Source organism: Spermophilus citellus, assembly GCF_964194105.1.
Source record: "Spermophilus citellus genome assembly, chromosome: 5".
Taxonomy (NCBI): domain Eukaryota; kingdom Metazoa; phylum Chordata; class Mammalia; order Rodentia; family Sciuridae; genus Spermophilus; species Spermophilus citellus.
Genome location: NC_138186.1, coordinates 143,897,161 through 143,921,271, shown reverse-complemented (window position 1 = coordinate 143,921,271; position 24,111 = coordinate 143,897,161). Strand labels below are relative to the sequence as shown.

The 24,111-nt window shown below is 38.3% G+C and overlaps 1 protein-coding gene across 13 annotated transcripts in view; it reads left to right on the top strand.

The window, feature by feature from the left end:
- Positions 1-501: 501 nt before the first annotated feature.
- Positions 502-24,111, top strand: part of EYA4 (EYA transcriptional coactivator and phosphatase 4) — a 273,585-nt gene continuing 249,975 nt past the window's right edge. For 11 of the 13 annotated variants that reach the window (XM_081296065.1, XM_081296064.1, XM_081296073.1 and 8 more), the window contains exon 1: positions 502-1,465. The gene's annotated coding sequence lies outside the window, so the exon portion shown is untranslated. The remainder of the gene's footprint in view (positions 1,466-24,111) is intronic. The other 2 variants (XM_081296071.1, XM_081296062.1) reach the window with 2 other exon arrangements.

Sequence of the window (24,111 nt, the reverse complement as noted above, 5' to 3'; positions counted from 1 at the left end):
CATGTCCCATAAGTGACCAACGCAATGACGACAGTAAATTCTCAATAAGTTAAAACACATTATCAATGTGACAAAGAAGATGCTGCTGAAATAAATAATAGGTTTTAGACAGAGGTGACTAAGTGGAGATGAAATATATGGATTTACTTTGCTGTAGGCCCTGGTTATGTTATTTGTATGTGTACATAGAGAGTCTTAAATCCTATGTAGGTACCTAATGCATACGCAGAAGGCTTAGGCACGAAATGTCATTTCAGCAATGTGCCTGGGGAAGCTCTGACGCTGCCTTGGAATTCAGTCTTAGTTGCCTGACCTTTGAGCGTCTGGGAGGGATGCCTATACCTGCACCCAGCGCTGGAGGGGGCCCAGGCCCTTCCCACCCCAGCCGATCTGCACAATGCTTACTCCTTCACAGCATACATCTCCGCAGAAAAGTTTATTATCTTCAGACAGTGAAAGCTCCCAAATCTGGTGAGCGTTGGCTTCTATTTTGCGTTGTTGCAAGGAGGCGAAGTCCCTTCTGTCTTCTCCCTTGGGGTGAGTGGCACGGAGTCCCGGCAGGGAGCCCGCAGTGGCCTACACTCTGGAGCCGGCTTGCAGGAGGGATACAGGCTAGTCCACGAACTGCCCCGCCGAAGCAGGTGGGGACAGACAGTGGTTCCTGCTCCCAGGGAGGGGAGAGAGGCCGCGGGTCCCTCCCCTCAGTCTAGAGGCTGCAGCAGCCCGGGGCAGGCCGGGTGGGGGCGGGGTGGGGCGGCGCAGAGGGCGCGGAGATTACCACGGCGCCACCGGGGACGCCCAGGGCCACAAGGCCCCGAGCGGACCCCACGCGAAACCGCAAAGGATGACAGCAGGCAGTCTCCCCAGGTCGAATATAAAAGAATCGGTCCCGCTCAAGCCAAGGTCCCCGCGCGCCCAGCGGCCTGCCGCGAGGCCCCCAGTGGCCACCCGAGCCTGAAGTCGCTGGCTGCGACGTCCCCCCCACCCCCGCCTCCAACTCCGCGCGCAAGTGCGAGGCTGCCCGCCGCGCGGCGCACGCTCGGGCCGCTCCCGGCTTCCGCGCAAAACTTCCATCCAGTTCACTTGAAGTTGTCGCTCCCTTAGAGAGGGGGAAGGAGCTTCGGGGAAAAGCTGGGGAGTGACGACTGCGGCTGCGGGGCGCGAGCTCCTTTTCTTTTCTTCTACTTTTCTCCCTGTCGTCAGTCCATAGTTTTGGCTCTTCCCCTCTCCTACTCCCCACCTCGGAGTCGGCTTCTCCCCACCGCCTGGCTTTCCCCCCACTTGTGTTCGCTGTTTTTTGGGGGTTGGACGAAGGGGATGTCCTGTTTTCACCAGAGACACGACGCGAAGGGGAAACTTAGACATTGGAAGGAACGAGAATAAATACCTAAACACGGACGGGAGGATCCGCGGCTGGGGCAGACACTTGGACTTCGGGATCCCGAGGCGATCCGGGCGACGGGAGGTGAGTATACCTCTTCATCAGACCTTATTAGCCCTACAGCCTGCGAGGGTCCATATTTGGAGAAGCCCCCAAACTCTTCCCTAAAATGTGCGCACGACTGCAATGCGCTGAAGACAGAAGACTCGAAGCCGAGCAGTGTGTGGGCTCCTGAGCTCCTGAGCTCCTGGGGCACTCGAAGGCGGGGTGTCTTATGCGGGGAGCCCAGGCCGCTTTAACTGCGGCGGTGCGCTCTGCTGGAGCAGAAGACCCCGATCCCAAAGGGTCCCCTTGGAGCCCGCTGTCGGCTGCAGGACGCAGCGCTACCGGCATGGAACCCGGTTCGCCGCGGCTAAGTCTGCCATAGGGTGCACCGCTCCTACCTGCACCCCGCCCCCGCCTCACAGAAACGTGCGCACCAGGGTCTCCCCTACATCCATCCTGTGACCTGTATTACTTTGTAATGATCCCCTAGATGGCCCAGGCGCCTGGGTTTTCACGAGACGGGGTACTTGTGTAGATTCAGTGATTGTGCTCTAATTCTCAGGCACTCACCGGGCTTAAAACTGCGCCGATCCCACGTTAATAGTTTTTATGTGGCGTGGACCGAGTGGCTCCTGTAGTTTGCCAGGGTCCGTGAAATTAGAGGCGCCTAGTCAGAGGAGTCGCGTTCATTGGCTTGGGACACAGATGCCGTGGAGGGATTATAACTTCTCCAAGAGAAGGGACCTGACTGGGGAGAGCGGGTTTGCTCTCCTTTCAAAGCCTACTGGGTCTGGGGAGGCTGCTGGTCTTGAAAGGTTTCTCTTTTTTTTTTTTTCTTTCTTTCTTTCTTTTTTCGCTTGGTGAAGCGGGATTTGGAGGTAGACAGTGTGCGCGCTTGTTTTATTCGGCGCCACACAGCAACCCGCATTTCAGTTTGGTAGCACTTTGAAGATTTTCTTTCCTTTGTATATAAAATTCTGAGCAGCTCGGAGCGATTAGGGAAATTTGCGGATCAAGCTTCGAAGCCAAGCGATGGAGAAACTAGAGGGCTGTTTACTTTTTTCATCTCTTCCCTTATTGGGATGGATGGCATTGTCTCCCTGCGCCCCCATCCCTCTTTCCGCTTCCCCTTGAAAGCTAATGGGGTTTGCACTTTGAGGGACAGGGTGTGCGGGAGGGTGCCGTTTGGGGACTGTCCGCTCTTCTGTCGCCCCCCTGCACCTCTCCGCGCCACTGCTGAGCGGAGCGGGCGGAGTCATTCATGAATTTTAACCTGAGGGCAGCAGAGGAAGGTACGGGTCCCTAGGTCCTTTCAGCCAAGGTGCAAATAGTTCCCGGGCGTGTGTTTTGGTTTCAGACAGTTCCACGTGGAGCACCTCCGTGTGCGCGTGTGTTATGTACTTGATCTGCGAGGAGGTAACAGGAGTCTCGTGTTCAAACCCAGTGGGCCGTTGGCCATTAATTTGCTTTCCTGGCTGTCATTACAGACACTTCCAAAATCTGATACCTAAGAGAACCAGCAGGTTAGGTTTCACATTAAGAGCTCATACTTAACAGTTTTCTTTCTCCCTTACCCCTTTTGGCTTGGCACCCTGGGATCAACGTAATGTTGGAGAGAAATATATCTTCTCGAATATGGTGTTTTGTTCCTCTTCTCATCAGCGGCGGCTTTTTGCACCCTCGGGCGTTTGTCAGTTTCGGTGCGGCTCCTGCGGGATTTAGGTGGGAGTCTTCCCAGAGCGGTTAACAACCGCGGGCTCCCATCGACAGCTTCTGAAGTTTCATTTACACGTTGGTGAATGACAGGATTGAAAGTTGAGGAAGGTTTTTTTTTTTTTATTATTTTTGTTTGTTGGGTTGTTTCTTTATTTTATTTTTAAGATCTCCTCAACACCAGAATTGTGCTTGTTATCCTTTCCCGGGTAGAGCTTGGTTTTAATCAGAAACATCATCTTTTTAATTATTTGTCTTAAAATGTTTTTGGCAAGCTGAGACCTGAAGAACCAAAAACTAGGGAAAGGAGTGGGGAGAGACTCCTGAAACAAAATATCTGATATGTGGTATGGTGTATTTTAAGATTGCATTCAAAGACATTTGTGTGTTTTTAAAAATAAGATTATCCCCCCAAATAAAAATCAGTAGTGACAAAAGACAAACTGTTTTGCGTGGAGGGAGATTTACAGAATCTGAGTTTTATGGCGATTATACCAAATGCACATATAACTACACCCACTTTTATTCTTATTATGTGCCATACAAACAGTTTGTTCCACCTGATTAAAAGTTGTAAGTCTTTCAAAGTAAAACTATTTAAAAAAAAAATGACTGTAGGAGAATGTTAAAACTTTTGACAGTAATAGCTTTGAAAGTAATATAATTAGATTAGCTGGAAACTCTTATTTTTTTTTCTCTCATTACTAGGGATGTGTCCTTGTCTTTTCTAATAGAGGAAGGTTTAAAATCAATTTGGCTTTTAAAAGTCTGTTTTCCTTTATAAATTGCCTGAAAATAAGTATGCTTATTTTAAGCACACTTAATAACCTTTTCAAGGCCATCATATTTAGAAGATGTTTCACAATTATAACTAAAGTAAATGATGTTATTCAATTCTTAGCTTTTTATTACTATTAATTTTCATGAAAATTAGATAGTCAATTTCTCATTTCCAAAATGAAGTTTTATACATGTATGTCATACATAATATTTAGTATAAGTAATACGTTCAAGTTTAAAAGTTAAAAATCCCTAAGATCTGTATACAAATAAATTGTCTGAGCTGGGATTGTGACTCAGTGGTAAGAGCGCTTGCCTAGCATGGGTGAGGCACTGGGTTCGATTCTCAGCACCACATATAAATAAATGAACAAAATAAAGGCCCCCCAACATCTAAAAAAATTTTTAAAATCGTCTTAAAGAAAGTCATTAATTTTATTGAGAAATACACATGCTGGATTCTAGAAGAGTTCTAGAAGCTGGATTAAAAAATGTTGCTTTTTCATAAAAATTTTTTTCAAAGGGTGACTGGCAGAAGAATGGTTTGTCATTTTGCAATAATTAATTTTTTCTTTTTATAAACTTCCTTTGAGTTAAAAAAGAAAAGAAAAACAGATTCTCCCATTTCTGTTTCCTTTTATTTATATTGTGATTTGGGGTGTAAATAAATTTTACATAGCCACGGGAAATAGAGTGTCCAGTTTCATGTTTTCAGTCTCTGTTGCAAAACTCTCAATGACTGATGTCGTGTCTAAAAATATATTTATGGGGCTTGTTATTTCATTTTTAAAATTTCATGCACAGGAATCAAATTATCTAGAGTTTTTAGAAAGGTAAAGTGGTAGAAAACATAAAACTCTTTATATAAAAAGTTAGGATGTTGGAAAATTTACATTCTGACTTTCAGATAGTAAAATTGAACTTATTTTGCCCAGTGAAAGCCCAGTGGAAACTTATGTTTTTTTTATTATTATTATTATTCAAGAATTCAAGAAGAGGGGAGATAATCCCTTTTGAGAATTAGTGAAGTGTTAAGTAATTTAAGAATGTAAGTATTTATTATGTTTTTCATTATCTTTTTTTCCTATTTAAGTAAATGCAAGAACACTAAACATTCAGTAAAAACAGGCCCCCTTTATAAGGAGTTTATTCACCATAGTTCAGTATTGCAGCTGCTGATCATATTTCATGGAGCTGTTAAAGCACTTAAAACCTAAAATTAGGTACTGTCTGGTTGTAAATATTTCAGGTCACTCATTTAAGAAATAAATAGAAAAGTGTGCTATCAAAACCAGGAGAGGATTTGAATCCTCTCATTGAGGAGCTGAACAAACCTCTGTCAAACACCTTGTTATTATTTCAGTGTGACTATAATCCTGACAGTTTCTTTTTCAAATGGATATTATCCTTACATATACTACATTCTTATAATGTGTCTCTCAGTAGAGTATCTTAAACTAATTGTATTCAGAAATACAGTTGGGGGATTTTATTACAGTGGTTACTAGGTGAAGGAAATCAACACCAGGGGGAATGGATAGCAGTGCAGTGTACCTGCTTCTCATGAATTTTTCCTGGTGAACTAAGAACCAACGTACTCTTTCAGGCATTTGCCCTCCAGATGGGTGAGATGCAAAGGTGTATTTTATTGTAGTACATGCATCAAAATTTGCAGTTAGATGTGTTTTACTATAAGGGGGGCATTGCATGTTCATTAAATTGTACATGGAGGCAACCCGGGCGTCATTTATTTTGAACTTGAGTGGAAGAAAATAAATAAGAGCCGCATATTCAAAAGGAGTACAAGCAACTTTGATTGCTTTTAAGAGGTTTGAAGACTTTGTAAGCATTACAGTCACTTAATATTGCTTGTGGCGCTCGCTGCACATTCGTGTATGCCTTGGTGATAGGTTGTTTATTGTGAAGTGTGTGATTCTTATCCTTTCCCCATCCATATGTTTACTAGTAAAGAGATACTGAAAGACTATATCACTATCCTTGCTCCCCTCTTCTCCTTCTTCCAGAAAGGGAGAAGAAACTGATTAATTTAAAATAGTGTTTTTTGAGCCATCAAAATCACATTTGTGCGGTGGTTTAAGACACTTTCAGAGAGTACCTCTGAGTCTCACTGTAACCTTTTCTGTCATTGAAAGGTGCTAATTGATCTTAGCACTGACATAATAGTATAGTTTGATATTTGAAACCTTTCAATGCTGGTCTGGCCCTTTTCTCACCCTGAGAGTTTAGTGCATGGCTGATGAAAAAAGCCACTATATTAAAATATCAGAATTTTTTTCCTACATGAAATATTTCAATAAAATATATTTATATTTTAAAACTTTTTATTTATATGTACTAATATTTTAGAGTACTTTTAGACCATGGAAGAAAGATCTACATTATCATGTTATGACTTTTAAAATATTTTTTCTCCATGAGTATTTTTTTTTAGGTTAGATTTTTTGAGTAAAGTCTAATTGCTGTTTATCACATTTAAATATTTTCAAAGTGAAGTTGCATTCCACCAATATGTAAGTGTCATGTTCATATTTCATATCTAAGGGTACATTTTCTTATGTACATTCATATGTCAAAGTACATTCCTAAATAAAAGTATCCAATTTAGTCTCTGGATAATTGTGATTTTGCTGTCTGTGCAAGTCATTCTATTTTCAAGAGTAGTTATTGTCATAATGACATCCTAGTTTACATTTATTCAAGAGTTACTTTATGCAAAACATTATTTTAATTGTATTATGTGTAATCTTTTCAACTATACTATAAATTAGGTATTTTTAGTATCCCCATTTTACAGATGAGGAAGATGAGATCCAGTCATATAATGGTGTGGATTCAGGACTCCAACTTCCCACTCTTACCCTAACACCCTGTGCTTAAACTTAAGCTTTGTGCTAGTTTTAATAAAGCTTTGTGCTAGGTTTAATAAAAAAGACTTTTTTTTATTAAGCATTGTACAAACAAAGCATTTTATATTTTCAGTTATTTAAAGATAACCAGATACTAGAAAAATGTTAAATTTCATATTAAACCTATAATTTTATGTAAATTGTTTACGACAAAGCTGCAAACATTGGAGTAAAAGAATTTTTTTTAAGTACCTATTTAAAGAAACATTAAATAACAAAGAACAAGTGCTTGACCCATATAGCCAAGATAATGAAGGTTGATAACAAATGACTAAATTTGAAGAAATACTTTTCGGATGATGATTCCCAGTTATCAAGAACTTACAAGGAGCTCTTTGGAGTACTTAACCTACATCAAAAGTGTCCTTTGTTTTTCAAGCCTTATCTTTTGGTTTTACAGTTTTGTTGTTGTGTTAAGCCTGACACTGGTTAAAAATCTCAAATCAACCCTGTCACATTGAAGAACTAGTAGGGGAAGAAGCATTAAAGAGTGCATAATGGATTTCTAGAGGTAGGCTTAAATGATAATGTGGTCACCCATATTTTTTAAATACATTCAGATTGTATGATTATCAGACTTTGTATTTTAAAGAATTGTCTCTAGGTGAGCACTCTTGTTTACCTATTAACAACCTGTTTTAAAATGTTGAAGTAGTTACAGGAGGCAGTGGCTTTCATTTTTACCTATTTATGAATTTAGCCACTTTCTTAGGCCCGTTTCTTCAAAGGAAAGTTGTGCTCACTAGAGAAGTGTGCCCCTTCTCTGTGTGTGTATGCCCTCTTACCATTGTTACTGCTGCTTGGCCAGATTTCTCTGGAAAAATCTTCAAATGTATGAAAATTCCTGTGAAAATGTTATGTCCTTTATGGAAAGGGCACAACTCATAGTACCTGCTCTAGTATGTTAGTGTGTCATTACTAGAATGTAGTGGTGGCATGTCCCCATGGTCCGAGCTACTCTGGGTGCTGAGTCTGGAGAATCACTTGAACCCAGGAGTTGGAAGCCAGCCTGAGCAACATGTAGGGAAACTCCATCTCTTAAACACACAAACCACCCATACTAGACAAATCAAGTACCATAAACTATCTCCCAGTTATGCATTAGCAACAGATCTGTTTACCTTTATATCACTTGAATATTCCTGTTAACCAGTTTTCAACTTCATTTTAACACCGAGAACATAAAAACTGGTCAGTATGATCCCCACATACAGTTTCAAGTCTGACTGAGGCACAGGATGTTTACCTGCAAAGGTTCTCTTGATTTGAGCATCTTTTCTCCTTTAAAGAATGAATGAAGGGGCAGGGATTGTGGCTCAGTGGCAGAGCACTTGCCTTGCACGTATGAGGCACTGTGTTCGATTCTCAGCACCACATAAAAATAAGTAAATAAAATAAAGGTATTGTGTCCATCTACAACTAAAAAAGAATTAATGAAGACACAACACACTGGCCTAAGTTAACATGAATGGATCTCCCATTTCTGTTATTTTTTTCTTCTTTCTTTATAAAACAAAAACTGACATTTCTTCTGCAAGGCTACAATTAAATCATAAAAATTTACATTCATATGCTGTTAAGTTTAATTCTACTCACAAAAGCAACAGCATTAAGTTTGAAATTCTATCCTTAATCAAGTAGGTGTACCACATACAGGGAGGGCTTATTCTCCACAAGGTCATGTACACAATCCACATACCTCTGCGTATACTCAGAGGAGTGATCTACTCATTACATTTCACCTCTGACTTTGAACTCCCTAATGTTAAAGGATTTAAAAAGACCCCCATGTTCTGATTAAGAGATTGAATGTTTCTAACTTAATGTGTCCAGTATTGAAACTAGTTTGAAAATAGTATTGAAAATAGTAATGACTTGGAAAGTCAACAGATCTCAATCTAATTTTTTTTCACTAAACTTTTATATTTGAATGCAAATGTATATTTATGTATAGTTCTGATTCTAGTAATTCTGGCTGTATTTAATCACAAGGTGGGTGAATCACGTTCACATTTTCTAGTCAGGTCTTTGAACAATCTCAAACTGTGCTTGTAATAGGTAACTATTAAGAATACAAACCTCAGTAGATGTATTAAGAATAGCATACTGAAATTTTTTTATATGAATGTTATGTATTAAGATGATGCTGGTTTATTTTTCTTAGTTGATCCACAAACAAGTTTTAGTTTATGCCTATTTTTAATCCCCAGTGATTAACTTCAGTTATTAAATGCTTCATTTATAAAAAATAACTAGGAAAATTCTGGGCTCTTGGAAAATGCTTATTAAATGCTTTTTGATTGTCAGTATTGCAAAAGATATGCAAAAATAAATGTGGGATAAATAGACTTATTTTCCTGTTCTGTATAACTTTGAAGACTTTGAAACTCTTAATGTGTTGTTATAATTTTACATATCTTTTTCTGGAATGGTTAGCACAGTGAGTTAATCAGTGTAACCAAAGTTACAGAGTTAATCCTAAGGTATTCAATCAAATCTAGGTGGACACTTGACCTATGTCATCTTGGTCACAGTGTTGGCCGTGTCATAGCAAGTAGGATGGGTTATCTTGATATCTTTCTTTTGGACTATTCTGGATTGTGCTTAGTCTGTCTAAGATTCTCTCATCCCTAGAATGTTCAGCCATATTCATTCACAGTTTTTCTCAGGTCCTTTTTCAACTTATAAATCTTTAAAAGTTCTCTGTTGCCAACAAGGCAAATTGTGGAATTCCCAGCCTCATGCTGAGAACCTTGTTCAGATTGCTGGTCTCATCTCTCACCATCCACTTACAAGATCTCTCTGCTCCAGCCCTATGGAAAACTGCACTTCTCAAATACATCCTGATCATTCCCACATTTTCTTTCTTTGTGCATATCTTTCTGCATGACATCTCTTCTCTGCTCCTGTGACTTCCTTTTCTACTTCTTTATCAAGATTGAAGGTATGAAATGTGACCTCCTACTGAGGCTGAGTTGAATGTTTCCTTCTCTTTACCCCCAAAGCACCGGGTTTCTGCCTTTAGTCTAGCACTTGCCACATTGAAATGTAACAGGTTACATTAATCTAAATCTTGCTCTAGGCTGAGAATTTGCTGGAGGAACTAACTGTATGTGTCATGTCTGTATCCATAGTGCACTATACTCTACTTGACAAATAGTAAGTAAGGGATCACTAACTTCCTGTAGAGAGAATCAGTAAAATAACTGAACGTGAGAGTAGTGTAGTGTCACTAGACAGCACTGCCACGAGACTAGAAACAGTAGAAAGAGCTGTGATTGTTATATCGTGGGAAATTCTGAAGAAGAGACTCAGGGATTTGGGATATTAATCCAATAGAATTGCAGATCTGAATCTAGACCCAGGTTATGTAGGTGCAATATAGTTTTATGTATGTCTGTGTGTGTGTATGCACGCCTGCACATATGCTTGTTTGTATATAGGAATGTTTTTATTTCCCACTACTGGGAAGTCAGGGATCTAATGGATAAGCTAAGGATACTGAAAAAATTTCTGGACATATGGGTATTTCATGGAACATGAAAACTGAGACACCCAATTCTTAATACGGCATAGTGATTAAGTACCATGAATTTGGAGCCAGGTTGCTTGGGTTCAAACCCTAGCTCTGACACCATGACACCAAATACTTTGTAACATAGGAATGTTGCTTAAACTGATTTTGCTTCAGTTTTCTTATGTGTAACAGAACATACTTCATGGGTTTCTGATAAGGATTCGATGAGTACATATGTGTCATGCATTTAGCAAAATGATCAATATGAGTATTAGTTATTCTGATTATGATTGTATGTCTTTCATCAAATTACCCAAAACGTTTCAGAGATTTTTAGAGTTGAGTCTTTTGGGGGGGGGGTCACAGATCATGAACCATAAATTGAGTCCCTAGTGGGCCAAATTCAAATTTGGTACTTTCAGGTCATCTTGGCAAATCTGAGGCTGCATTTTAAGCCCCATAAAGGAGGACAAAGTGCTCAAAAATCAGTTTTAGCCATTTATATTGTGTGGTATTTCTTTTTTCAAATATTTGCACATACAGTTACCTAAATATTTTTGGACTTTAGTCTACATGTTTCCTCAACTTCCTTAAGCAATTAGAAGCCTATTCTATTCTATGCTACATTGTTAATTTAGCCAATATTTAAATTTCCTCACTTTTTTTTTAGTCTGAAGGTACTAATTACAATTCTTCATAATTTTTATGGCTATTGGGCTTGATGAGCTCATTGTATACTTTTAAGAAAATTACTTCAGATATTGCTGATTCTTACCTTTGCATCCATAGTAGGAGTTATGAGCATCTCTCTCTCTCCAGAACTTCTTATTAGATCCTTGGTTTAAGTAGAATGGGATAGAGGGGAAAAGGACAGTTAAACAGTTTAATGTCAAGGTCTAATTTCTACTGTTTACTTGGAGCTACTACTGGCTACTTCTGTATAAAAATATGACAATATTAATGCTGTGCCTGATAACCCCTGGTGACCAATATATTTAGATCAGGATTTCACAGGCTCTGGTTATTAACATTTGGACTGGATAAATTTTTTATAGAGGGGGTGCTCTCCTGAGCATAGTGTTTAGCAGCATCCCTAGTCTCTCGGTACTAGAATCCAGTAGTCTGCTACTACAGAGTAACAATAACTTCTTCAGACACTGTCAGATGTTTTCTGGATCCAAAGTTCCCCCAACTGAGAACTTGTAACATGAGCAGATCTTAATATCACTTGATATAGTCAAGATTCCCAGGGCTCTGCATAGAAGGATTGTTCTTTTTCCAGTCAAGTGTGGAGAATCCTAATACCTTCCTCTCAAGTTTAAACATGAAATCAAACAGTTCTCATTGGTCTGTGTTGATGGATTAACTTTATACAGAGAGAACTTATAGATAAGATTTAGACAGGCTGACCATCTTCAGCATATTTTCCTTTTCTGAAAATAATGTATGGCAGGGAGCAGAATGCCTGGAAGAATATATAGGAAGTATTTTAATCACCTCTGTGTCTATTCTTACTTTTTACTGTTATTTGTTAGTAGGTACTTTTGAGTCTTTTTTTTTTTTGATAGTGAAAATTGCCTGTACTTTTCCATAGACAAACATTCAGTAATAAGAAACTTATAGACAGCTTGTCTGATTGGGAAGGATAAAGTTACTGATAATCACCACTGTCTACGTTAAAATAATTAGCTTAATTATTTGTTCATTTGTAACGAGAAGTTTTCACATGAGGCTGGAGGTATATAGTTTAGGGGTAAAGTGCTTTTCTGGGATAGGTGAGACCCTAGGTTGGATCTGTAACACTGAAGGAAAGAGAGAGAAGAGGGGCCCAAGTGGGGAAGGGGGGATCTGGAGGGAGGGAGAGAATTCCGAACCTATTTAATAACATTTGTACAACCTTGAAAAAAGTAAATATGAAAATGTTGCATATAAAAACTCTGTTTTGGCAAATTATGTGATCTATACTTTTATGTTCTAATTCTATTGGGTTAATGTTAACATATATAGTTTATCTAAAAACCTATATTCAGTTGACTGTAAGTAAATATCAATGTAGTCTGAGTACTACTGCTGCCTGATTTAGGTGCATGTTTGAAAGATGATCCACAAATTAGTAGAAAGTAACAAAAAACTTTAAACGCAAGGTGAGATGATAACTTTGCACACATGAATTTTGAATTGATCATGAAAATTCTTTTCAACTGTGAAACATTAGTATTCTAAGTAGATGATTACACTTACATTCTTAGGCGCTCTGAACAGTAGATTAACTTTTTTATTTCATTAGTAATTGTAAAGATGCTTAAAAGTGCACACATATGTTGTCTAACTTAGTGGTTTTACTTTAATTCTATCAGGCAAATAATCATGTTGCATCAAAGTGATCAGACTGATCTAAGAATCTCACATCATTCACTAACTCATATTCAAGTAATCAAAGTAGAGTCTTTTTCTCTCCTCCCTCCTATGATTTATGTTTTAAGTTTTGAAGTATATTTTTAGGGGAGAAAGTGGATGAAAATACAGCACAATGTATGAGACCACAGTGTCTTTCTCAGAGCAGCAGGACCTTGCACAGCTGCTTGTTAGCAGAAAGATGAAGAGGATGTTGGGCAGCCCAGGGGCCATAGCAAGGCAGCTGGGCCAGGGATGGTTTAAGTCAGGGCTTTGCAGAAAGTAGAGGAGAGCTCTGTTCCTTTTATTGACTGAAAGCCCAAGGAGACATAGCGGACCTCACCTCATGTCCAACCGGGTCCTTTATGCTGGACACTAACAGGAAATCTGGGAGTCCCTTAGTCACTGGAGAATGGCCCCAAAGCCAGAGGTTCTGGTTTTCCACATGAGCAATTCCGTTGTTCATAAATCAAGAAACACCCCCAGAGTAATTACATCACATATCTACTTTGTCAAGTTGATTATACTATGGGTCTGAATATGGTGACACTTACCTATTTTTATGATTGTTTTCTGGCTTATGATGTAATTCTGCACTTCGTGTTTTGCTGGGGTATTCTCAACGCCCCCATCCTCCACTGTCCCAGCTCCCTTAGCCTACCTGTGCCTTACTCTTGTGCTGCTTACCTTGATAAAAAATCTACTCATCTCTAAAGGGTTATCTCAAATGTCACCTCCTCTGGGAAGCCTTCCCTAGGGCTCAGGCAGGATTAATTCTTTTCTCTCTGTAATGCCATAGCACTTTATTTGGGCTATTAGTATAACAGCACATTGTGTTTGGGGTAATTATATATGAGTCTGTCTTCTACAGAAATTCTGAATTCACTGAGGGGAGAGACCACACCTTTTGCCCTTGTAGCCCAGAAGGCTGGGCTTGATTGATATTAAGTAACTGCAGTATTGCAATGAACATTTTTAAAGGACACGAGTGCAAAGCCAGACATCCACAAAGAATGAATCCTGTTTACATTTTAGAAAACTGATTCTCTTTTGCTTATGGTCATGAAAGCAATTTATTGGTTATTTTTCTACTTTCACTTATGTAAAGCTCTTTTGTAGCAAAGTATTACTGATTTTGTAGTGGAAGAAAGACATATCCAGCGCAAACTGGCATTTTTAAATAAACTGAGATTGAAAAGCAGGTTTCTAGTGGAAGCTTATGGTCTTCATACTCCCACTTTCCTCCAGAAACAAACAGCTTCTATGGTTGCTTTCTGCTGAGATGAATTTCATGTTATTTAAAGAACTTCTCAATTCTTAGAATTAAGGATTTTGCCTTAAAGGAAGCATGTTCTGCTTGTGTTTTTGTCATTGTTTCAAGATGTGGAGATCAAAAACTCCAAGATATATCTGTTGCAAGTTTATGTGGTCTTTTGGTGAGAGAAATTAGGTCTTTTTTTTTTTTTCAGGCACAATTGAGGAAGAAGAAATTTTTGTTTAAGTTTCTGGTGGTTTGTTTTCAGGCATTTTCCACTCAAAGATGAGCAAGACCCTTCAAAACCACAAACTTGCTTATTTAGGGGGGAAAAAGTCCTTTCTATGTCCAAAAATAACATTAAATTAAGTTTTTTGTTTCCAATCATTTCAGAAATTGTGGCTTTATTTCCTTGTCTGAGTCATTTTTGGATGAAGTAAACCATGATGAAGCAAGTTTGCTCTGTATTTTAGTAGGTCAAATTATTAATCAGAGTCTGAGCAGAAGGGGAATCTAGCTTAAGCCCTCCATTTTGCAGATGAGATGCCCCATTGAGTGACATTTACTCGGTTACTCAGCATGAAGCAGAAGAGCCCGGTGCCAGAGACACTCCTGTGCTCCCAATTCCCACCTTGTTGCTTTTATTTCTCTTTCTGTGTGTCAGACAAAGCCTGGAGTCAAGGCAAAGACTGGAGTCAAGACTACCTTTGTGTATGTCTGGGTGCTGCCACTCATCCGCCTTGTAACCTAGAGCAAGTGATTTTTCTGAGCCACAGTGAGCTGCAGTTCTGGTAGGCGTGGATAGCAAATAGTATCTGTTTCACCAAGTTATGGGAAGGAATAACTGAGTTCACAGAGGAAACATATTTGCCTGCTTTAAAGTTCAGTATATATGTTGAACTAATTTTTAAAAATAAATTTATAAGTGCATCTTTATACAGAAAAAAAAAGAAAAGAAAGAAAGAAAAAGGGGGAAATTCATGCTGCAAAAGCAAGCTTTTTTTAAAAAAAATCAGTCATTTTTCTTAAATGAAGGAAGGAATTCATACTTTGTATAACATTTAAACAGACATAGTGGGGGTTGCCTTTGAAAGGAATAACTGGAAGGTGGCAGGAGACAAGATCCCTGAACGTAACCCTTTATTTTAGACTGTTTGTTGGCAATCTGGTTTGATTATTCAATACAAATTCATCAGCTGTCAATTTTTGTATTTTACTATATTTTTCATTTGGTATCATAAAATATTTATTGAAATTCTTAGGAGAAATGGTTTGAACACTGATATGATTGATGAAATTATATTATTCTATGAGAGCCTACTATGTGCCAGACACACTGCAAAACACTTTATAGCATATAAAGTTGTAGGATTATATTAATTTAAATTATACTGCTTTATTCTGTGTTGACAAATATTTCATATATCAAAATATTGACCATGTCATATCAATTATGAATTTGTAAATCTGATATTATTGTAATCTGTTTAATGTAAAAATTAGAATTAATTCATCAAAATACAGAAAACTGCTACTCAAGTACTGGCTATAAGTAATGTGATACATAAAGTTCATATAATGAAGTATATTAATCTGTTGGCTTTTTAGTTAGATTCTTACATAAAGGAAATTCTCTATCCAGACTATTTAGTTCCCATAGTTCTGGATAATTGATTATGATTAACTTTTAGTGATTATCTAGTGCCTTTAAACAAAAATCCAACTCAAAATAGCTAATGTATTCCTCTGGCATTGGATAAATATGGCTATCAATTTTTGTGGGATTTTTTTCCTACAGAATTTCCTGTTATTTTAAGGGATTCAATAGGACTTACACACATAAAACTGAAAATTATATTACTATAGGGAAACTGCTTTGTGCCTTTGAGAAGGAACTCTCTTGCTAACTTAAGGACTATATGTGTGTAGAATAGCTAACTTTTTCCTCCCAAGAAATGTCATGCATGCAGTTAAAACACTCTTAAATTGATTAAGGATTTGTTATGTATTTCCAGAAGCACTCAAGAGTACTTTTATGGTTATAAGAGTAGAGTGCATTAGAATGCCAGAAACCAGCGAATACGCTAGAGGCCTTCAAAACCATGCCCAACATTCCTGACTTTACCATATAAACATGTGGAGCAGCCTGGAAAAACAAAACAACCGTCCTTCCCCCATGGTAGGTGAGGCCCACCATGATAACACTTCAACTGGCTTGAATATTAATTTGATACTTTTTCTGTTAGAAGTAATTTTTATTACCTAGCAAATGGAATAGAGAGGTAATAAATATGACTGATACTTATTTCTCAAGTAAAGTATTGTTTTACATCAGGTCCAACCAGTTACCTTTATTCTTTTTGGAAAGTGTGTTATACAACTACCATGGTATTTTGCCTATTAATCAGGAAGCTGAAAAGCATTTTATAAATGTTGAATCAAAACTCTCACTGCTGTGCGGGAATTAAATTTCAAGCAATATACTCCTTTTATGGGGTGAGAAACTGAAGTATGGAGAAATTACAAGGTTTTCCTAAAGCTGTGCATTGAGTCATGGTAAACGTAGAAATTGACGATTCTGTTGGCCTGACTTAATCTGGAACTTCATGAATTTAAAGTTATACATTTCCTGACATGTGTCTCAGGAGTTTTTTATGTAGTAATTTGTCTGTTTGTTCATTGATGAGTATATTTTAAAAGAATCAATGTTTTGGGGAGAAGCAGTTTTAGGAATTTAAATATTATAAATCTGTATATCGAAGATACTTTCTTCAAAGAAACTCAATTCATTTTTTTTTCACTATCGTAGCAAAGAAATTAAAACATCAAAACAAAAAGATTGATTGTACAAGGTATGGGCTGTGTCGTGTTCATGCACAGCACCTGAAGCTCCTTCAGGAGCAGGTATAGCTTGTTCAAGTGCTTGAATAAGAACTTGGTTGAAGGAAGCCCTAGGTAGGACAGGCACATAGAGTGGTGACCAGGAAAACCCACATCTCTCTTTTGGAACATCTGAAGGACTGCTGTCCCTAACTCCTGCTGCTGGGTGTCTTTGCATTTGGTTGATTCAAGAGGAGGTGAATTATTCTACTTCTTATTCCATCTTCCTGAGTTTCGGTTCTCACATTTAAAACTCTTATTTATTATGTCTTTTTTCTTACTGGTTTAACCAGTACTTTCCCTACCTTTCTTCACCCTCTTCATTCTTTTCCCCAAGTTTGAAGGGTCATATTTAAAGCAAATAGTACTTCTCAAGATCAGACCTCACCCCTCCTCACCTCTATTTCTTTACAGTAACAGAATAGCAGGGTCTATAAGTAACTTCAAATGAGGGGTCTCTGGCACTTCCCCAGGCACGGCCCCTTGGGGTACTCTACAACAGAGTCTCCAGAGAACGCTGGGGTGCCCTCTCCACCACCCACTGCCACTGAGGGATTAGTGAACGACTTCTTCCGTTTATTTTCTTGTTCTTTTCTTTCAGACGTGGCTTCCGCTTATGTAGCTCCCCAGTTCTTCCCTTAGAAAGTGCTTTCCCCAGGAGGCTTTGTGGGCCCCAGAGCAGTTTTGCACCCCCTGCAGCCTGGGCACATCCAAGTATTAGACAAACCAAACAGTCTTGTAGCTTAAATATGATTTTTTTTTTTTTAAAAACTTTTCCTGAAGAATAATTCGGCTTTAAACAAAGAAGCAAACAAATAAAACCTACAGTCTTTCCCACAGGAGAATTCTTACTGCTTTCAAAATTTATTGTCATTGATTATCATTTCAACTAATTAGTTTTCCTTCATATTTTTGTCAGGGTATAAATGTGATACTTTACCATAAATTAATGCTGACCTTCATTAATGTAATGTCAATGTGACTTAAAAATAATGATGCACTGTGACCTTGTTCATATCTACCTTCCATTTATTGTATTTCCTAGGAAACTATGCTTTTGAGGCTGATTGGACTCTCCCATAATCCCTACTGAGAAACAAAGATTTTTATTTTTTTTAATAAAGATGTGGTCTGATTAACCAAGGGTACTTATGGAAAAAATGACTTAGGGGGTGACATGAGTAACAACTTGTTTGTGGTATCTGCCAAACATACGAAAACAGGATTCAGTTTATGCTTTATGACTCCAGCAGGCAGACCAGAAAGTAGAAGTTGTGAAATATAAGTTTTTTGTTTGCTTTTTATTTTATTTTTTGGTTGCAGTTGGACACAATGCCTTTATTTTATTTATTTTTATGTGGTGCTGAGGATTGAACCCAGGGCCTTGCATGTGCTAGGCAAGTACTCTACTGCTAAGCCACAACCCCAGCCCTGAAATATAAGTTTTTAAAGTAATGTAAAAATAAAAGAAAAGAAAGAGAAGGCCTATTACTTAGGCCAAGGAGCTCTAAGTAATATGCCTTCAGAATCATGGGATTACCCTGTAAATAACCCTCCTATTTCAGTGTTCCTCCTGATTCCAACATAAAGAAATAGAACTGTGTGGGTTCCATTTACATTCATATTCATTCATTCTCCCTCTCTCTTTCCTTCTCTATTCTTCTCCCTTTCTATCTTCCTTTTACTCCCTTCCTGTTCAAGTTTGCCCTTAAAATTAAAACAGTCAGCAGGAGCAAATGGCAAATGGAGTTCAGCCACAGCTGCACATTTATTTGAGGCATTGCTTTCTGAATCTTATTTTAACTCTTAGAAAGTTCTTTGTATCTTTACATGCTAAAATGGCAAGGTTTATTTATGTATTTATTTATTTTAAATAAAGTTGACTCTACTCTGAATGTCCATGAAAGACAAGAAAGATAGATGATTTTTAGACTCTAATGCTACAGACATTTTCTTAGAGGAAAGAACAGGGCATTGACTTTTATACTGTATTTGCTACCAGGAAATTTATTGAAAGGAAAGAAGATATTCAAATATTGACATATGTCTAAATTAAAAACCTGGACTAAGGAAATTCTCAGGAGGCTAAAATTTTAGGAAGATCAAGAGCATTATATTTAATTAAATCATTAACTGATATTCACTATAAGCAAAATTAAAATCAATAACTTGACTTAGTTACTCCCTGGAGCTCAACTCATGTTTACTTTGTTATATTGGAGCTCTCTCCTGCCATAATCAAAAATATGATTTTAATGTGTGATATCTTAATTCCTGTGAAACTGATGTTATGAAAAAAATGGAGCTGAAAAGATATACTGGTGTTTTTGCTGTCATTGTCTTCACTTATGAAGAAGAACATTTACCCTTGAGTTCACAAATTTTTTCTTTAGCTGTATCTAATTTGCTATTTAAGTAATTCATTCATTTCTTTTCAAAAATTTAAGTGCATTTTTTAAAAAAAACCTGATTATATAGTTCTTTTCCAAATTTTGCACTTATTTTGTTTCTATTTCTTTTGACTCTATAATCCTCTAAAGTATCCTTGTAATAGAGTGCTTTTTGATTATTCTATCATCTAAATTCTTACTTGCATAAGTCTCCTGTTATTGCATTTGCTGTATACACAGTGCTTTTTTTTAAAAAAAATGTAGTTTATAATTTTTTATCAATTTCTCTCTGAATTATTTGTGTGCTCTAGAATTTTGCATTTGCTTTCCTTGAAGTCTAGGGATTTCAAGCCTGTAGGTCAGTCTTGATTCTATTTTATTTTTGTGTTTGAGGTTTTCGATACTATGCAGTGAAAATTTAGAATTTACATTTGTTTAAGGCTAAGTTTTGATTTATTTCAAGTTCTTATTTTCTTATATTCCCTTTCCAAATGCTCCATCAAACAGCCAGCATTATTGCAGAGCCTGAGGGTGGGCTGAGTTTTCTAACAAGCTTTTAAAAACAAGCTTTTCTGACTCCTTCTTGTGTGAATTGATTCTTCTTTTTGCATCCTGCCCATCTCCAGAAACGAAGATAAAGGCAACAAAAACAGCAGCAAGAATGCAAATGTAAACACAAATTTTCCTCTCAACTTTTCCACATGACCAATTTCTCAGGAATCACACTGCATTCCTGAGAAATTTGCCATATGCAAAATGAATCATATTTGTCTTACCAGTGAAGCCGTATATTTTCTATGTCCTACTGATTGAATTCTCATATTGTCTCTTATATTCTCCTCTTCTCCAGGCTTTGAGCCATAACATCAGTCCAGCTCCTTCTAACTTCTCACTTGGAACATGGCAGCAGCCTTCTAAGTTGCCCTTAACTCTATGTACTGATCATCTTATTTTTCAGAAATCCAAAGTTGATTTGTTTCCCTAATGTCATCACATAAACCATTTTTATTTGAGGTTTAAGGCTATCAAAATGTAGTGATAACCAATTGTCTTTATTCCTTAATATTTTATGCTTTACTCCTGATTTTATCAATTTAAATCTTGATAGCATCTCATTAATATTGATGGCTTATTCCTCTCGTGCTTTTGTTTTCTCTTCTTTCAACACATACCCAACTACAATCCTGTTATGGACCATATCGTTATCACAGTATTAAAGAAACCAGTCACAACTTTGACGTTATGTAGAATAACAAACTGAAAGTGGTAAATGCTAAAAACTTATGTTATTACTCACTTTGCAAGCTTCATCTGAGTTCAGAGGATTGGTAAGACTGGTAAATTTGACTACTAATAAAATATCGATGATTGATGCAGCTCCTAGAAATTGCTAATTGCTATAAGCTTAACAAGTGAGCAGCATTAAAATTCATTATATTTGTGCAAGAAATTACATAGGTTTTAATCTATGGACAGTAAAGAATATTAATATCTTTTCATTTAGTATATGAAGAACAAAATATAAGTGCAGAGATTATTTTCCATGCTCACTGGTAATCAAAGTGTGTGTGTGTGTGTGTGTGTGTGTGTGTGTGTGTGAGTTTTTAAATACTTTATTTCACTTAGTCCTAGTGAAATATAAAGCAGAGGTTGGTATTATCCCTATGTTGGGGATGAAGAGAATGATATTTAGGGAAATCAATAAGCTTTCCCCAGGTCCTGCAGTTACTCGGTGTTAAAGCAGGAATTCACATGCAGAGTTGCTATGTGGAGTCTCCAAATTTATGTTCCTCCTGACAGAATTCTCTTTTATATTGCTAGGGTTTTAGGCGTTAAATACTAAACTTGGGAGAGCTATTCTTAAATTGTTTCAGAATGTGACACATTTTCCTCAGGAGGGGCATAAAATCATCAGATGTGTGTTAAATAATATATACAGTCACTTAGTCTTCATCAAAAAAGGCTCTTGGTTACATAGAAGAGAGATTTATGGCTAAGAAAAAAAAAAACTGCTTCTGAGAAAGGCTTGAATGTTTTCTCTTCTGCCAGGCTGGAAGATAATCAGTGGTGCCATTACAGTATATGCAAAATGCCCAGCAGTATAATTTCAGAGTACTAGTGAGAGAGGAGGCAGTGTGAGAGAAGGGCAGATGGTCTTCAGAACATGGCTGAGCGTTCATGAAGTCAACAAAAATTACTCAGGCTCTGCATTCTTTCAGATGTCTCTCTGGGACAATTCAGTTTTAACTACTTCTGTGTTTTCTAGGCTAAACACCATCAGCGATTAGCAAGAATGAACAAAACAGAAAACCTTGGCTGGACCTGCCTGTCAAAAGTTCAAATGATCATAATTTATAATTTCAGAAATTTTTTTTTCTACCAAGTGAACTTATAAAGATGACCTACATAATTAGCATGAAGTTGAGCTTGTTGAAAATTTTTTTAGCATGAGAAATATTAATCTGTTATTTAGTATTATTGTTACTTATTATTATTTTGTAGTGCTGGGGATCAAACCCAGGATCTTATACATGTAAGACAAGTACTCTACCATTGATTTACACCCTAGCCCTAATCCCATTAGAATTACTATTTAAATATTTTGTGTGAAATGAACCATTTCACCAAATCCGTCTTCTACCTTTATAAATAGTTTAAAAATAGCTCAGCCGCTAGTTTGTAGCTTGGCTCCATGAAAGGAACTTGATGTCAGGTAAGGTGCTCATTACTATTCATCCAGATCTGTTTCTTGGACACCTGTGCTGTTTTCCTTTTTACGGGCAGGGAAGAGAGTCACGTGCATGGTCAAAGAATGATCATCTCTACCTCTCCTAACAGTCAGCCATAGAATTGGAGCTCCGTGTTTGTGCCTTTGGCTTCTCTCTCTGGCATGCTGCCTGAGCAGTTGGGGCCAGTTAGTGGCTGACCCAGCTTCACAGCCCCATTAATGTTACATGGAGGGCACTGTAGGTAACTAGGTGCAGAGAAGCTATAAAAACACTGCTGCTCCCAGCCATATTCTCTCCAGAATGCAATGAGAACATAAATCGATAGACTTCCTATACAATTGTGTTTTATATTAGGCAACATGCTTAATAAAGAAGAAAATTTGAGTCAAGATTTGGTGATAGCCATGTAATCCAAGGAAGAATTGGGCAACCAGGCATCAGGAAGAGAAGAAAATAGACTTTAGGGCTGACAGGATCCAAGTGCTTAGATTTTCCAGGGCTTTCTTGCCATCTCATTTTTGCTCCTCTTTCTGGGTGAGTTCCCTCTGTCTCTCCCTCCTGACCAGCTTTTTCCACATGGTGAAAAGAGCTCCCAAGTTTTACAGTGGGTAGAGGTTTTGCCATTGAAGTAGTAACTTGAAATTTTCCCAGGCCCATGTTCTAAAGATGAATCATCAGATACAAGTAATTTGGTATAACCGGAGAAACCCGGAAGAACCTATGTATTGGGTTAAACTGAATATAAATCCACATGATGTATATGTATGTAAGTGTGTGTGTGTGTGTGTGTGTGTGTGTGTGTGTGTGTGTGTGTGACTGTGTGTGTGTAATGTGTATAATATACTCTAATGTGAGCAAAACTCAAGTTTTGATTTTACAAAATATGCTTCTGAAAATTGATTATCAGTTTGAAAATCCAATGCCTAGATGAACTATTCTGAATGTTTGAATGTAATGCAGGGGGACCTTACCATGGCCCAAACAATTCCTCAGGTGCAAAGATTCATCACAGTCCTGCCTAGCTTAAAGGGACTGTATCAGAGATCATGGGTAGGACTAACCAGGTACATACTTCCCCATCCCAGGATCTGAACATGGGCTGAAAAAAAAAAAAAAAAAAAAAAAGGTAGTTGTGGTCTTTACTTTTTTTTCCTAAGGATATAATAGGTGATTGGAGCTAGGGGTTGGGGGTGGACATAGAGTCTCAGTCTTCCCCCCCCCCCTCGTTTTTCCTGCAGTAAGAGGTAAGGATAGCTTCAACTGTGCTTGCATCCTTCCAGACACTCCTGATGTAGATACAGCCTTTAGCTGCAGGTTAGTGTGATGGTGAGACAGGGAGAGAGAATGGCAAGGGCAATGAACAGGGACTATGGGGGAAGGAAGAGGTCTTGCTCAGAATTTACACTTTGGCTAAGTGGCCCAGGGAACAAGTACACCAGTCTCCCCTGTGACCCTTCAAGGGACATTTTGGCAGAGGTGCACTAGATACTACAACAGCTGCAAGTAGGACCAATTGAAGAATTTCTGGCTTATCCTGGGGGTGGAAGAAACTCTGAGTGTAAGAAAGTGTAGTTAGACTTACACTGCAGAACTGTCACTCTGGCTGCATTGTGACAAGTGATTGCCAAGAAGCAGGCTTGGAGGGAAGGAAACTGTTAAAGAGCTGTTGCTGCCCCTGACCAGGCAACGAATGGCCCATGATGGCCTGGACTCTTCTAGTGGCAGGGTGGAGAGGGAAGCATGGAGGGATTCAAGTGTGCCCTGAGATATATCGAGAAGATGTGGTGACTCCCAGGATGTGAAGAGTGAGTGGCAAGGAATCAATGACAAAGCCCAGGTGTCTGGCTTTAATGGTGGGGGAAGGCAGTGCCATTTGTGTGCACAATCCAGAGGTGCCAGTGTTCCCAGGTGCAGCTCTGTCCTCTTCCCACATCAGCTTCGGCATAGCAATGAGATCCTCTTCATATCCATGCTTCAGCCAGAGTAAGGGGTCATCTAGTTTTTATTATAAAGAGAGAGGATTAACTTCATATCACAGAATCTCTTCCATCCTTTTATCATTCTCTAAGGCTGTGTCCATTGTTGTTTCTACTACCTGGA